We start from the raw sequence: 15338 nt of genomic DNA, 5'->3' as shown, positions 1-15338 counted from the left end.
ACAAACAAGATTAATTTGTGACTGTGTGTTTTGAGACAGAAACTGATCTCACTTCACGTTTCATTACACGGCCTCATGCTGGATAATTGTACTTGGTGATCAGACTCTCCCAGTCTCATTCTCACCATTTCCCCCCTTACCTTGTAACCTTTGTGGACTGTCAACAAGACCAGTGTTTATCTGAGGAAATGGGACTTTCTCTTACCTTTCTCCCCAGTCGATCTCTGGAAGCTCTTTGAATCGGAAGGGTTCTCTCTGGTTGCTGCTCTCACAATCCTGTGCTGATTCCCCTGCTGTTGTTCCTCAGTCTACAATCCCTGTTTACTTCCAGCTGTGGACTTTTCTCAATCACTCCATCATTCACCGGAGATCTAATTATGGCAGGGCAGAAAATGAGACCAATATTGACGGTGTGAAGGAGAATCTAATCTGCACTTTCCCTCGCTGCAGAAATTAATGTCCCTCACGGAGTCCGCCCCTTCTATTGGTTCAAAACAAGTGATTGATACCCCCACCCGCCAATCAGAGCCTGGTCCCTTTCACAGCACCACCCCCGCTAGTTTTGAAGCAACAGAAAGGGCGGAATTCACTCGTTGATGACAATCTGTATTGGAGTTGTTTGAGGATGTAACTGGCAGTCCAGATAAAGGGGAACCAGTGGATGTTGTGTATTTGGATTTTCAAAGGCATTCGATAAGTTACCACATTAGAGTTTGTTACACAAGATAAGGGCTCATTGGGTTGGAGGTAATATTGAGGATTGAGAATTGGTTAACTGACAGAAAACAGAAAGTAGGGATAAACGGGTCATTTTCAGGTTGGCAGGCTGTAACTGGTGGAGTGCCACAAGGATCAATCCTTGGGCCTCAGCTATTTACAATATATATTGATAACTTAGATGAAGGTACCGAGTGCAATGTATCCAAGTTTGCTGACAATACAAAGCAAGTTGGGAAAGTTAGCTATGAGGAGGACATAAAGAGTCTGCAAAGGGGTATGGACAGGTTCAGTGAGTGGGCAAGAAAGTGGCAGATGGAATATAATGTGGGGAAATGTGAGGTTATTCACTTTTGTAAGAAGAAAAGAAAAACTGAATAAGTTTTAAATGGTGAGAAACTATTAAATGTTAGTGTTCAGAGACATCTGGGTGTCCTCGTACAAGAAACACAAAAAGTTAACATACAAACAATTATGAAGGCAAATGGCATGTTGGCCTTTATTGTAAGGAAGTCTTCCTACAATTGTACAGGGGTCTGGTGAGACCTCACCTGGAGTACTGTGTACAGTTTTGGTCTCCTTATCTAAGGAAGGGTGTATTGTCTTACAGGCACAGCAACAAAGGTTCACTGGAATGATTCCTGGGATGAGAGGGTTCTCCTATGAGGAGAGATTGAGTAGAATGGGCTTATACTCTCTGGAGTTTAGAATAGTGAGAGGTGATCTCATTGAATCATATAAGATTCTGAGGGTTTTTGACAGGGTAGATGCTGAGAGGTTGTTTCCCCTGGATGGATAGTCCAGAACAAGGGGCATATTCTCAGGATACGGGGTCAGACATTTAGGACTGAGAGGAGGGGAAATATCTTCATTCAGAGGGTTGTGAACTTATGGATTTTCTTTTCCCCAGGGAGTTGTGGATGGTCAGTCGTTGACTATATTCAAGGCTTAGATGGATACATTTTTGGACTCGAAGGGAATCAAGGGCTATGGGGATCAGACGGGAAAGTGGAGTTGAATGGCGGAGCAGGATCGAGGAGCCTTGTGGCCCACCCCTGATCCTATTTCTCATGTTCTTATGAGGTAACCCAGGGCATGGACTGGGCTGTGAGACCAGGCAGTGAGACCAGGCGGGGTGAGCGGGAGTGCAGCTCCAAACTGACTGAGGCCCAGGGTTCAGGGAGGGGGAGATTTCTCTGAGCCACAACCACAATCCCCGGAGCTACCAAACTTTCCCTGGCCCAGAGAGAGGGACAACGCAGTCACTCTCATGCCCCTCCCTCCACATTCACCCACATCCCCATCTCTCCATCCTCTTTCACATCCCTCTCCCTGCACTCTCACCCACATTTAGCCTCTTTCCACTCTCACTTAATACCCCACCCTCTACCCTCACACATCCCCCTCCCTCCACCCTCACACACATACCCCTCCCTGCACCCTCAATCACATCCCCCTTCCTCCACATTCACTCACATACCCCTCACTCCACTCTCACTCACATCATACTCCTTCAACACTCACTTATATCCCTATCTCTCCACCTTATTTCACATCGCCTTCCCTCCACTCTCATTCACATACCCCTCACTCCACTCTCACTCACATTCACTTCTGTCCAGCCACACACACATACCCCTCCCTCCACCCTTGCTCACACCCACTTTCGCTCCACCCACACTCAAATCACTCTCCCTCCACCCTCACTCACTACCCCTTCCCTCCACCCTCACTCACAAACCCTTCCCTCCACCCTTACTGAATACCACCTCCCTCTACACTTACTCTCATCCCCCTCCCTCCATCCTCACTCACAACACCCTCACTCGACTTCCACTCCCTCCACCCTCATTCACATCCCCCTTCACTCCACCCTCATTCAACCTTCACCGACACTCACACATCTCCCTCCCTAACCCCCCACCCCACCCACAACCCCTTCCACAACACTCACTCCACCTCCACCAACACATCCACCTCCCTCCACCCTCACTGACACATGCCCCTCCCTCCACACTGATTCACATCCCCCACCCTCCACCATCTCTCACATGTTCACCTCGTTCCACCGTCACTCACACATCCCACCCCTCCACCCTCACTCACACCCCCCTCCCGCTACCCTCTCTCACATTGCCCTACGTCCAAAATCACTCACATTCCCCTCGCTCGACCCTCAATCACACAGTCACTCACACATTTATCTCCCTCCACCCTCACTCACATTCCTCTCCCTCCAGCCTCACTCAATATCCCCCTCCTCCATCACTCATACAGCCTCCTCCGTCCACCCTCACTCACGTCACCCACTCTCTACCCTCAATCACACGCCCCCCACCCTCAAACGTCACTCACACAATCCCCTCCCAAAAACCAAACTCAGACATCCCACTCCCGCCCCCTAATACACATCTCCCTCCCTCCACCCTCACTCACATCCCTTCCCCACCATGCTCACTCACATCGCCCCACTTCCAACATCACTCACATCTGCCTCCCTACACACTTAATCAAACATCCCCCTCACTCCACATTCACTCACGCAATCACCTCCCTCCATCCTCACTCACATCCCTCTCCCTCCAGCCTCACTCACACATCCCCCTCCCTCCACCCTAATTCAGATCTCTCTCTCTCCAGCTTCTCTCCCACACCATCCCACCAACCTCACTCACACATCCCACTCCCACAACCATAATTCACATTAACATCTCATTATCGTCACTCACCTCCCCGTCCCTCCAACATCACTCACATCCCCCTCCCTCCACCCTCACTCACAACCCCTCCCTACACACTCAATCGACATCCACTCCCTCCACCCTCAATAACAAACTCCTCCCTCCAAACACACATATTCCCCTCCCTCCATCCTCACTCAAAACCCCTCCTTCCACCCTCACTCTCTTCACACTCCCTCCACCCTCACTCACATCCCGTTCCTCCACACTCACTCTCAAACACATCACCTTCACCCGCACTCATATACCCTTCATTCCACCCTCATTCATACATCACTCTCCCTCCACTCTCACTCACACGTCCCATCCCTCCACTATCACTCACATCCCTTTCCCTCCACCCTCACTCAAATCCTACTCCCACCACACTCACTCATATATCCGTCCCTCCACCCTCACTCACATCCCCTAACTCCACCTTCACTCACGTCCCCCTCCCTCCACACTCACACATACTTCCCTCTCCCACCCCATTACTCACACATCCAACTCCCTGCACCCTCACCAACGTCACCCTTCCTCTACCCTCATTCACGTCACCCTCCCTCCGACCTCACTCACACATTCCCAGACTCCACACTCATGAACATCCCCTCACTACATGCTCACTCACATTCCACTCCCTCCACACTCACTCACATACTCCTCCTTCTTCCCGAACTAACTAAACCAACACTCAGTCATGTTGTTCACCATCCACCATCACTCATATACCCCGCCCTCCAACCTCAGTCACTTAGCCCTTCCACCAACCCCACTTACATCCTCCTCCCTCCACCCTCACTCACAAATCAACTCTCTCCACCCTCACTCACATCCCCCTCCCTCCACCCTCACTCACAAATCATCCCCGACCCTCACACATATCACTCTCCCTCCACCCTCACAAGCATCCCCCTCAAACCATCCTCACTCACATCCCCCTCCCTCCCTTCTCACTCACATCACCGTCCATCCACCCTGACACACATCACCCTTCTCGAAATCTTACACACAGCCCCTTCCCTACACCTTCACTCACGTCCCCCTCCCACCACACTTACACACATACCCCTCACTCCACGCTCACTAACATACCCTCCCTCCTTTCTAACTCACATCCCCCAGCCACCACCCACACTCACATCCCCTCCCTCCCTTCTCACTCACATCACCGTCTCTCCACCCTGACACACATCACCCTTCTCGAATTCTTACTCACAGCCCCTTCCCTATACCTTCACTCACGTCCCCCTCCCACCACACTACACACATACCCCTCACTCCACGCTCACTAACATGCCCTCCCTCCTTTCTAACTCACATCCCCCACCCACCACCCACACTCACATCCCCTCCCTCCCTTCTCACCCACAAACACCTCACTCCACTCTTAATCACACATCACCCTCCCTCCATCCACACTCACATCACCCTCCCCCCACCATCACACACAAACCCCTCACTCCCCTTCACTCACGTCACCCCTATCAACCTCACTCACATCCCCATCCCTCCACCCTCACTCACATTTCCCTCCCTCCACTCTCACTCACATCACTTTCACTGCACCCTCAATTACATTTCCCTCCCTCCACCCTGACTCACACATCTCCCTCCTTATCCTACACCCACACACACACTCCTTCCGCAACACTCACTCACACATTCGCCTCCCTCCACCATCACTGTCACATCCCCCTCCCTCCACCCTCACTGTCACATCCCCCTCCCTCCACACTCACATCCCACAACCTCCACCCTCACTCACATATCCCCCTGTCTGCACCCTCACTCACATCCACCTCCCTCCACCATCACGCAAATCCCCCTCCCTGCACCCTCAACCACACATCCCGCTCAGTCCACCGATACTCACACATCACCTTTCCTCCACTCTCACTCACACATCGCCCTCCGTCCATCCTCACTCACATATCACCCTCCTTCCACCCTCACTTGCACATCCCAAACACACAACCCTCATTCACATGCATCTCCCTCCACCTTATCTCACACTCCCTACCCTCAGTGACATCCCACACCCTCTAACATCACTCACACATCCAACTCGTTCCACCGTCACTCATACATCCCACTCCATCCACCCTCACTCACACCTCCCTCCCTCCCCCTCACATCGCTCTACATCCAACATCACTCACATCCCCCTCTCTCAACCCTCAATCACACATCCTCCTCAATCCACAGTTAATCACACATTCACCTCCCTCCACCCTCACTCACATCCATCTCCCTCCAGCCTCACTCACATATCACCACCTCCATCACTCACACAGCCTCCTCGCTCCACCCTCACTCACGTCACCCACCCTCCACCCTCAATCACATGTCCCCCACCCTCAAACGTCACTCACACATACACCTCCCAAAAACCACACTCCCTCCCCCAGTCCCAGTCACTCCCCGCACGGTCTGAACCTGATCCCGCTCCCTCCCTCCCCCAGTCCCAGACACTCCCGGCACTGTCTGATACTGATCCCCCTCCCTGCCTCCCCCAGTCCCACACACTCCCCGCACGGTCTGATCCTGATCCCCCTCCATCCCTCCCCCAGTCCCAGACACTCCCCGCACGGTCTGATCCTGATCCCCCTCCCTCCCCCAGTCCCAGACACTCCCCGCACGGTCTGATCCTGATCCCACTCCCTCTCTCCCCCAGTCCCAGACACTCCCTGCACAGTCTGATCCTGATCCCCCTGCCTCCCCAGTCTCAGACACTCTCCGCACAGTCTGATCCTGATCCATCTCCCTCCCCAGTCCCAGACACTCCCCACATGGTCTGATCCTGATCCCCCTCCCTCCCTCCCCCAGTCCCTGACACTCCCCGCACAGTCTGATCCTGATCCCCCTCCCTCCCTCCCACAGTCCCAGACACTCCCCGCACGGTCTGACCCTGATCCCCCTCGCTCCCCAGTCCCAGACACTCCCCGCATGGTCTGATCCTGATCCCCCTCCCTCCCTCCCCCAGTCCCACACACTCCCCGCACGGTCTGATCCTGATCCCCCTCCCTCCCTCCCCCAGTCCCAGACACTCCCCGCACGGTCTGATCCTGATCCCCCTCCCTCCCCAGTCCCAGACACTCTCCGCACAGTCTGATCCTGATCCCCTTCCCTCCCTTTCGGATATAAATTTGAACCAACGCCTCTTGTACTGAGATCTGACAGATTGTTACCCTGGCAACAGAGGAAATCATTCAACGAAAATAACGAAACGGAAATAACAGAAACCACCATCGTATTGGGAGTTTAGTTCAGATGAAGATTAACCCTGAACATTCAGACACTTCTTCGAACCATGAAGCTGCGATTCCAATAACGGATTTTTTTACACCACAAGACCGGATAGTGGGGATTTAGTGAATTCACTATCAGTGCCAGCCCTACAGAACATTAAGCAGCACCGCATCTACAGAAGGACATGGATAAAACAGTCACATTATTAAAAACAGACCCTGTCTGCTCTGAAAATCTGATTGTCTTGAACCATCTAAACCTGTAACTGTTAACAGTGACCGTTTAAATTACTGCCACAATATTGGATTCGAGAGCGAAACATCTGATCGTCACATTCTTTATACATCTGGAATGTTACAAAATTTGGATAAGCGTCATTTCGGCAAACTCCAGTTAGTGTTTAAAGGGCTGAAAGACAGTGTTTATATTTTCTGCTAAAAGCAGGTCCCCATAATAATTGTGTTGAAAGAGCACGGAAATGAATCCAGATTGTATGTGGAAAAAAATCACTCTCAGTTTAATAGAAAGAACCCTCGGCCGAGGCCGGGAGCTGGATCAGGTGATCACCCAGAACATTTATTCTGACAACACACAAAATAATCAATTGGAAGAAATTTGACAAATCATTATCAGAATACGATTTACGTATCATTTTATCACCAGTTTATATTTAAATTATCATTTAATTCAACCGTAATTGTGAAATGCAGAAATAGATTTACGAATACGAAATAACATTAAGTAAAACTCAGTTTCCAGTGCAGAATTGTAAGATGATTGATTTTGATAGTTGGATATGAAATATATTTGAATTCAATAACACTGTCTGGTACTACCTGAACACACAGCCTAATATCGATATTATCGGGGCCATGAAGGTGGTGTCTTTCCGAGTTGGTGCTGGGTCGGGGTGGGGGTGGAGGGTGGCGGGGAGTGGGTGGAGGCACTGTATATCTGCTGGGCTCTGCCTCAGAATGGAGTCACCTCTTAGATCAAACCCCTTCACTCTAAAACACACACAAGATTCATTTGTAACTGTGTGTTTTGAGACAGTAACATCTCATTTCACGTTTCTTTACACGGCCTCATGCTGGATAATTGTACTCGGTGATCAGACTCTCCCAGTCTCATTCTCACCATTTCCCCCCTTACCTTGTAACCTTTGTGGGCTGTCTACAGGACCAGTGTTTATCTGAGGAAATGGGACTTTCTCTTACCTTTCTCCCCATTCGATCGATGGAAGCTCTTTGAATCGAAAGGGTTGTCTCTGGTTGCTGCTCTCACAATCATGTGCTGGTTCACCTGCTGTTGCTCCTCAGTCGACAATCCCTGTATACTTCCAGCTGTGGACTTTTCTCAATCACTCGGCCATTCACCGGGTGCTCTAATTATGACAGGGCAGAAAATGAGACCAATATTGATGGTGTGAAGGAGAATGTAATATACAGTTGCCCTCTAATGTTGAATTAAAATAAAAGTAATTGAAACTTAAACAATTGAAAAACTATAAATATTTGATTGAATAAACACTGTTTGATGAACTCTGTTCCAACATTCCATGTCTGTTTACCACTCCGACCACAATACGTGATCGTTTCATTCTCCAGCCCCAGTTCGAGACAATTCCTTCTCCATGCCCCACCCCTGTTTTTAGGATCACATTTGCTATTTGTGAATCAGTGAACATTCCTTTATATTTTCTGGCTGAACTCCATCCAGGGGCCAGACTCCTATTTTCCAAGTGCATTTGAATGGCATCATCGACAAACAGGGAGAGTTGATAGGACAATATCCTCAGTGACATGGTTCTACCCTCAGAAGGCAGCTGTACTGCCCCAACATCGTGACTGGGAAGTGGGACTATTGTAGTGAGTTCACTTCACTGAATATTTACACAAAATAACATAACATGGGACGGATTTATCACAGAAAGAAGAGCTGTCCCCTGCTGTGAGTGTTACTGTTTAGTGTGGACACTCCGATGAGTAAAAGTCCTGTTGACAGCTGTGGACTGGGTTTCCAACCGTCTTGAATTGACAATTCCTGACTCAGAGGCTGGGTGTGTCTCCAGTTAGCTACAAATTCCAAAGTTTTGGCATGTGGGTGTGGGAACGTTTGTAACTACAAGTGAGACATTATAATAAGAATATTTAACTGTCAAATAGGTATTAACTGCAATAACAACACCTCAGAGTGGGAATGTGGAGGGAACGTTGACCATATTTAAGAGAACAAGAGAAAATAAAAGCTCTCAGCAATTAATTTTTTTCTATTTTGCTAAAAATGGTCATTCATGTAGACAACTGTACAACAGGTTACATCTCATTCTCATGGCTGTAATAAAATATCTCTGTTTAGAGAAAATCAGGATTAGTAATCAAATGATTTAAAGTAGAATGTTTAATGAAATATGGCCCACTCTTAGTTTTAGGATAAATCAAATCACTAAAAATATCAGTAGTTGCTGGCGAATTGGAGTTGAAAGATTTACCAGGGCCACACTCCAGACACAATGGATGTGACCGAGGGACACACACTTCAGCTGGAAAAGAAAATCCCACTGAAAGGCCACAGCTTTTTATCCCAATAAACTGCACGTTTTACAAACTCTATATTTCAGGCTTCAGATCTATATCGTTTGGACAAGATGTAAGCAACTTTTCACGGAAAAATGTAACGGTTTTAAAACCACCCCATTAAAGGACACGATCCCTTCCCTCTCTGCGTGTTGCCAGAAGATATGTTCTATAAATGGGGAAGTTTAGTTCAATAAGTTACTCAGAGTTCAACTACAGAAACCTTCTTTACTGATCAGTGCAAAACTGTTTTGCAGTTTTCCAAACTTTCCTTTAAGATCATAAACAGAAAAAACAGATGACTAGTTTTGAGAATTGTTCAGCTTAAACTGGAAGTTTAGAAATGTAATATCTAGAGAACAGTAACAAATCAGGCCATACATTTCAGTTTGAAATATTTGGTGAAATGTCAAAGTGTTAATAAAAAATCCTTACTGCGTAACATTTGCCTAAATTAAAGTAATGAGGAATTATGAATTTAAATTTACTGATATAAGATTTCTGAAATATATAACAGAACACTTAAAAGGTTATTGAATATTATAATCAGCAAAGGCAACAGTGCTCAATGTTACACTAAAAATATATAGATAGGAGTTTACACTGAATGTTTCATGGTCTGAATATGTAGATAGTAGTTTACACTGAATGTATCATGGTCTGAATATATCGATAGGAGTTTACATTGAATGTTTTATGGTCTGAATATATCGATAGGAGTTTACACTGAACGTGTCATGGCCTGAATATATCGATAGGAGTTTACACTGAATGTTTCATGGTCTAAATATATAGATAGGCGTTTACACTGAATGTTTCATGGTCAGAATATATCGATAGGAGTTTACACTGAATGTTTCATGGTCAGAATATATCGATAGGAGTTTACACAGAATGTGTCATGGTCTGAATATATCGATAGGAGTTCAAAATGAATGTTTCATGGTCTTTCGGATATAAATTGGAACCAACGCCTCTTGTACTGAGATCTGACAGATTGTTTCCCTGGCAATACAGGAAATCACTCAACGAAAATAACTCAACCGGAAATAACAAAAACCACCATCACGTACTTGGAGTTCAGTTAAGATGAAGATTAACCCTAAACTTTCAGACACTTTTTCTACCCATGAAGCTGCGATTCCAGTAACGGATTTTTTACACCACAAGACCGGATACTGGGGATTTACTGAATTCACTATCAGTTCGAGCTTCTCAGAATATTAAGCAGCACCGCATCTACAGAAGGACATCGATAAAATAGTCACATTGTTAAAAACAGACCCCGTCTGCTCTGTAAATCTGATTGTCTTAAGCCATCTAAACCTGTAACAGTTAACAGGGACCATTTAAATTACTGCCACAATACTGAATTCGATGGCAAAACATCTGATCGTCACATTCTTTGTACATCTGGAATGTTACAAAATTTGGACCAACCACATTTCTGGAACCTCCAGTTAGTGTTAAAAGGGATGAAAGTCGGTGTTTATATTTTCTGCCAGAAGCAGGTCCCCATAATAATCAGGTAATTGTATTGAAAGTGCACGGAAATGAATCTAGATTGTATCTGGAGAAACATCGCTTTCAGTTGAATAAAAAGAACCCTCGGCCGAGGCCGGGAGCTGGATCAGGTGATCACCCGGAACATTTATTCTGACAACACAAAAAATAATCAAATGGAAAAATTTTACAAATCAATATTAGAATACAATTTACGTATTATTTTATCACCAATTTATATTTAAATTATCATTTATTTCAACTCCAATTGTGATATCCAGAAATAGATTTACTGATGGGAAATAACATTAAGTAAAACCCACCAACCAGTTCAGAATTGTAAGAGGACTGATTTTGATATTTGGATATGAAATATATTTGAATTCGGTAACAGTGTTTGCTACTGCATTAACATACAGTGTAATATCGATATTATCGGGGCGATAATGGTGGGTTATTTCCGAGTTGGTGCTGGGGGCGGGGAGACACAGTTTATCTGCTGGGCTCTGCCTCAGAATGGAGTCACCTCTTAGATCAAACCCCTTCACTCTAAAATACAAACAAGATTAATTTGTGACTGTGTGTTTTGAGACAGAAACTGATCTCACTTCACATTTCATTGCACGGCCTCATGCTGGATAATTGTACTCGGTGATCAGACTCTCCCAGTCTCATTCTCAACTTTTCCCCCCTTACCTTGTAACGTTTGTGGACTGTCTACAGGACCAGTGTTTATCTGAGGAAATGGGACTTTCTCTTACCTTTCTCCCCAGTCGAACTTTGGAAGCTCTTTGAATCGGAAGGGTTCTCTCTGGTTGTTGCTCTCACAATCCTGTGCTGTTTAACATGCTGTTGTTCATCAGTCTACAATCCCTGTTTACTTCCAGCTGTGGACGTTTCTCAATCACTCCGTCATTCACCTGGAGATCTAATTATGGCAGGGGAGAAAATGAGACCAATATTGACGATGTGAAGTCGAATGCAAAATACACTTTTCCTTTAATATTGAATTAAAATAAAAGGAATTGAATCTGAAACGATTGAATATCAAATATTTGATTGAATAAACACACTGTTTGATGAACTCTGTTCCCACATTCCATGTCTCTTTACCACCCCGACCACAATATTTGATCGCTCATTGTCCAGCCACAATTAGAGGCAATTCCTTCTACATGTGCTGCCCCTGTTTTTAGGATCACATTTGCTATTTGTGAATCAGTGGCCATTCCTTTATATTTTCTGGCTGAACTTCATCGAGGGGCCAGACTCCTAGTTTCCAACTGTATTTTAGTGGCATCATCGACAAACAGGGAGAGTTGATGGGACAATATCCTCAGCGACATGGTTCTACCCACAGAAGGCAGCTGTACTGCCCCAACACCGTGACTGGGAAGTGTCACTATTGTAGAGAGTTCACTTCACTGAATAATTATATAACATAACATGGGACTGATTTATCATAGAAAGAAGGGGTTTCCCTTGCTGTGAGTGTTACTGTTTAGTGTGGACACTCCAATGAGTAAAAGTCCTGTTGACAGTTGTGGAGTGGGTTTCTAACCGTCTTGAATTGACATTTCCTGACTCAGAGACTGGATGTGTCTCCAGTTAGCTGCAAATTCCAAAGTGCTGGTATGTGGGGGTGGGGACGGAACGTTTGTAACGACAAGTGAGACATTTTAATCAGAATACTTTACCCTCAAATAGATATTAACTATAATAACAACACCTCAGTGTGGGAATGTGGAGGGAACTTTGACCATATTTAAGAGAACAAAAGAAAATAGAAGCTCTCAGCAATTAACTTGTTTCTATTTTGCTATAAATGGTCATTGATGTACACAACTGGACGATAGATTACAACTCATTCACATGCCTGTAATAAAATATCTCTGATCAAAGAAAATCAGGATCAGTAAGTGAATGATTTGAAGTAGAATGTGTAAACAAATATGGCCTACTCTTAGTTTTAGGATAAATAAAATCACTATCTCCAAAAATATCAGTAGTTGATGGGGAATTGGAATTGAAAGATTTCTCGGGGCCACTCTCCAAACACAATGGATATGATCGAAGGACACACACTTTAGCGAGGGCACGGTGTCACCAAAGGATGACGTTGTACCGTGCCTGACACAACGGGGCGGGGAGGGCACTGTGTTACCACAGGATGACAGTTTACTGTTCCTTACACAAGAGGCGGGGCAGGCACTCGAGGGCACCGACCCCAAACGATGGCAGTGCACCATATGAGAGAGAGAGGAGGCGTGTGTACATCAGTCAGTGACTCTGTGTGTTTGATAGAGAGAGATAGGGGAAGTGCTTACTTATCTATATCAATGAATGAATCTGAATGTGTGTGTGTATATGAGAGAGGGAGCGTGAAACAGATTTTATCAGTGGGCAACTGAGGATTGTGTGAGTATGAGAAAGAGAATGGATGCCTCTGTATAACTGTGAGACTCTGAATGTGTGTTTATGTGAGGGAGCCAGATACATAGTGTATCAGTGAACAACTGAGTGAGTGCGTGTGTATGAGAGAGACAGAGAGAGAGAGGGAGGAAGCATCTGTATATCTGAGTGACTCTGAGCAGGTGTGTGTATATGTGATGGAGGGAGACACACAGTCTATCAGTGAGGGACTGACTGAGTGTGTGCGTATGTGAGAGGCAGAGAGAGGAGAGAGAAAGAGAAAATGGCTCTGTTTTTCTGAGTGACTCTGAGCAGGTGCGTGCATATGTGATGGAGGGAGACACACAGTGTATCAGTGAGGGACTGACTGAATGTGTGCGTATGTGAGAGGAAGAGAGAGAGAGAGAGAGAAAATGGCTCTCCATATCTGAGTGAGTATGCGCATCAGAGAGGGAGACAGAGGATGCCTCTGTATATAAGTGAGTGACTGAGTACCTGTGTGTATTTTCTGTTGGGGAGAAGCAGCAGGATGATGAAATCTAACCTTTAACCATCAATCAAATCTAAAATCCTACACAGACAGGCATTTAACAAGTTAAATTGCCAGAAGACACGTGCCCATATCAAACGTTGAATCAGACATAGCAAGGGCAGACAACGTGAAAAGTGCAAAAACCTCTTTCTCTTATCGATAAAAAGTTGGAGGAAGTGAGTTCCCACAAATGGAAACCGTTCGCCTCTGTCTCTGCAAGTTTCAGCATGTTGCTTTTAATTTGTGTCACTCAGGGGCAGACATTTTGAGACGCACTCAGTTCCCCCTTCAATTTGTTTTTTTTTACCAGAAGGTTTATTCAATTCCACTGTGTTCTGATTAAAGTAGCTCTGGGTTTCAATTCGACCCTAACATTCACCTGAGAATAATGGGATCACCCGCATTTGGTGTTGATTCATTCTCTGCATAAGGTTTTATCTTTAATTCTGATCACCATCTGGTTTCTACCCAGAACCGTGTGTGCGACGAGCTGTGCACTTAATGTAGAAATGTGTTTCCTTCGAAATAATCCCCCACTCTGAGACATTCTCAGTCACTCACCCAATTCATCCATTGAAAAGACTGAAGCGACATGAGATCCGGTCCGCACGGCTCCTGTCCCCAGTCAGGACTCTGATACTCGGGGATTAGGCTGATCTCCCCGCCTTGCTCTCCCTGTCCCCAGTCAGGACTCTGATACTCGGAGATTCGGCTGATCTCCCCGCCTTGCTCTCCCTGTCCCCAGTTAAGACTCTGATACTCGGGGATTCGGCTGATCTCCCCGCCTTGCTCTCCCTGTCCCCACTGAAGGCTCTGATACTCGGGGATTCGGCTGATCTCCGCGCCTTGCTCTCCCGGTCACCAGTGAAGACGCTGATACTCGGTGATTCGGCTGATCTCCCCGCCTTGCTCTCCCTGTCCCCAGTCAGGACTCTGATACTCGGGGATTCGGCTGATCTCCGCGCCTTGCTCTCCCGGTCACCAGTGAAGACGCTGATACTCGGTGATTCGGCTGATCTCCCCGCCTTGCTCTCCCTGTCCCCAGTCAGGACTCTGGTACTCGGGGATTTGGCTGATCTCCCCTCTTTGCTGTCCGCTCGACACAATCTGAGTGGAGCCTCCAGGAAGTGTCAGCGCACATCAACCTCGCTGTCACCTCTTCCGCTAAATGTTACTGACATACAAAGTTCGTGTGGGGCAAAACCCGAAACCTCGGGTTCCCTTTACTCTTCCTACCAGCTGATTCACGTGGGTTTGATGCGGGTTAAATTTTCTATTAAATGCTGAAATGATGTAAATGCTTCGATTTACAATCACCCCATTGATTTGAATCAAACTGCACAGAAGGAGGCCATTCGGCCCCTGGTGTCTGTGCTGGCTCTTTGAAAGAGCGATCCATTTAGTCCCGCTCCCCTGCACTTTCCCCATGGCCCTGCAAACTTTCTCCTTTACAATTATTGATCCGATTCTATTTTGAACATCACTAAACTGCTTTATTTCACTGGGACCGACTGGACAGAGAGAGCATCAGTTATACACTGAGTCATTGGGGTAGATTTTAAACACGAATCTGCTTCCACCGCCCTTTCAGGTATTCGGTTCCAGATCAGAACAACTCGCTGC

The 15338-nt window shown here is 46.5% G+C and overlaps 1 protein-coding gene across 1 annotated transcript in view; it reads right to left on the bottom strand.

Moving 5' to 3' along the window:
- LOC137317688 (uncharacterized) overlaps nt 1-14894 on the bottom strand; it is a 56843-nt gene extending 41949 nt beyond the window's left edge. Inside the window, 4 exon segments of the mRNA XM_067980858.1 lie at nt 206-371; nt 7910-8076; nt 11533-11699; nt 14277-14894. The gene's annotated coding sequence lies outside the window, so the exon portion shown is untranslated.
- Between the last annotated feature and the right edge of the window lie 444 nt (nt 14895-15338).

This window comes from Heptranchias perlo, unplaced genomic scaffold (assembly GCF_035084215.1).
Source record: "Heptranchias perlo isolate sHepPer1 unplaced genomic scaffold, sHepPer1.hap1 HAP1_SCAFFOLD_63, whole genome shotgun sequence".
Taxonomy (NCBI): domain Eukaryota; kingdom Metazoa; phylum Chordata; class Chondrichthyes; order Hexanchiformes; family Hexanchidae; genus Heptranchias; species Heptranchias perlo.
The sequence above is the reverse complement of the archived record's forward strand: the minus strand, read 5'-3'. Positions and strand labels throughout refer to the sequence as shown.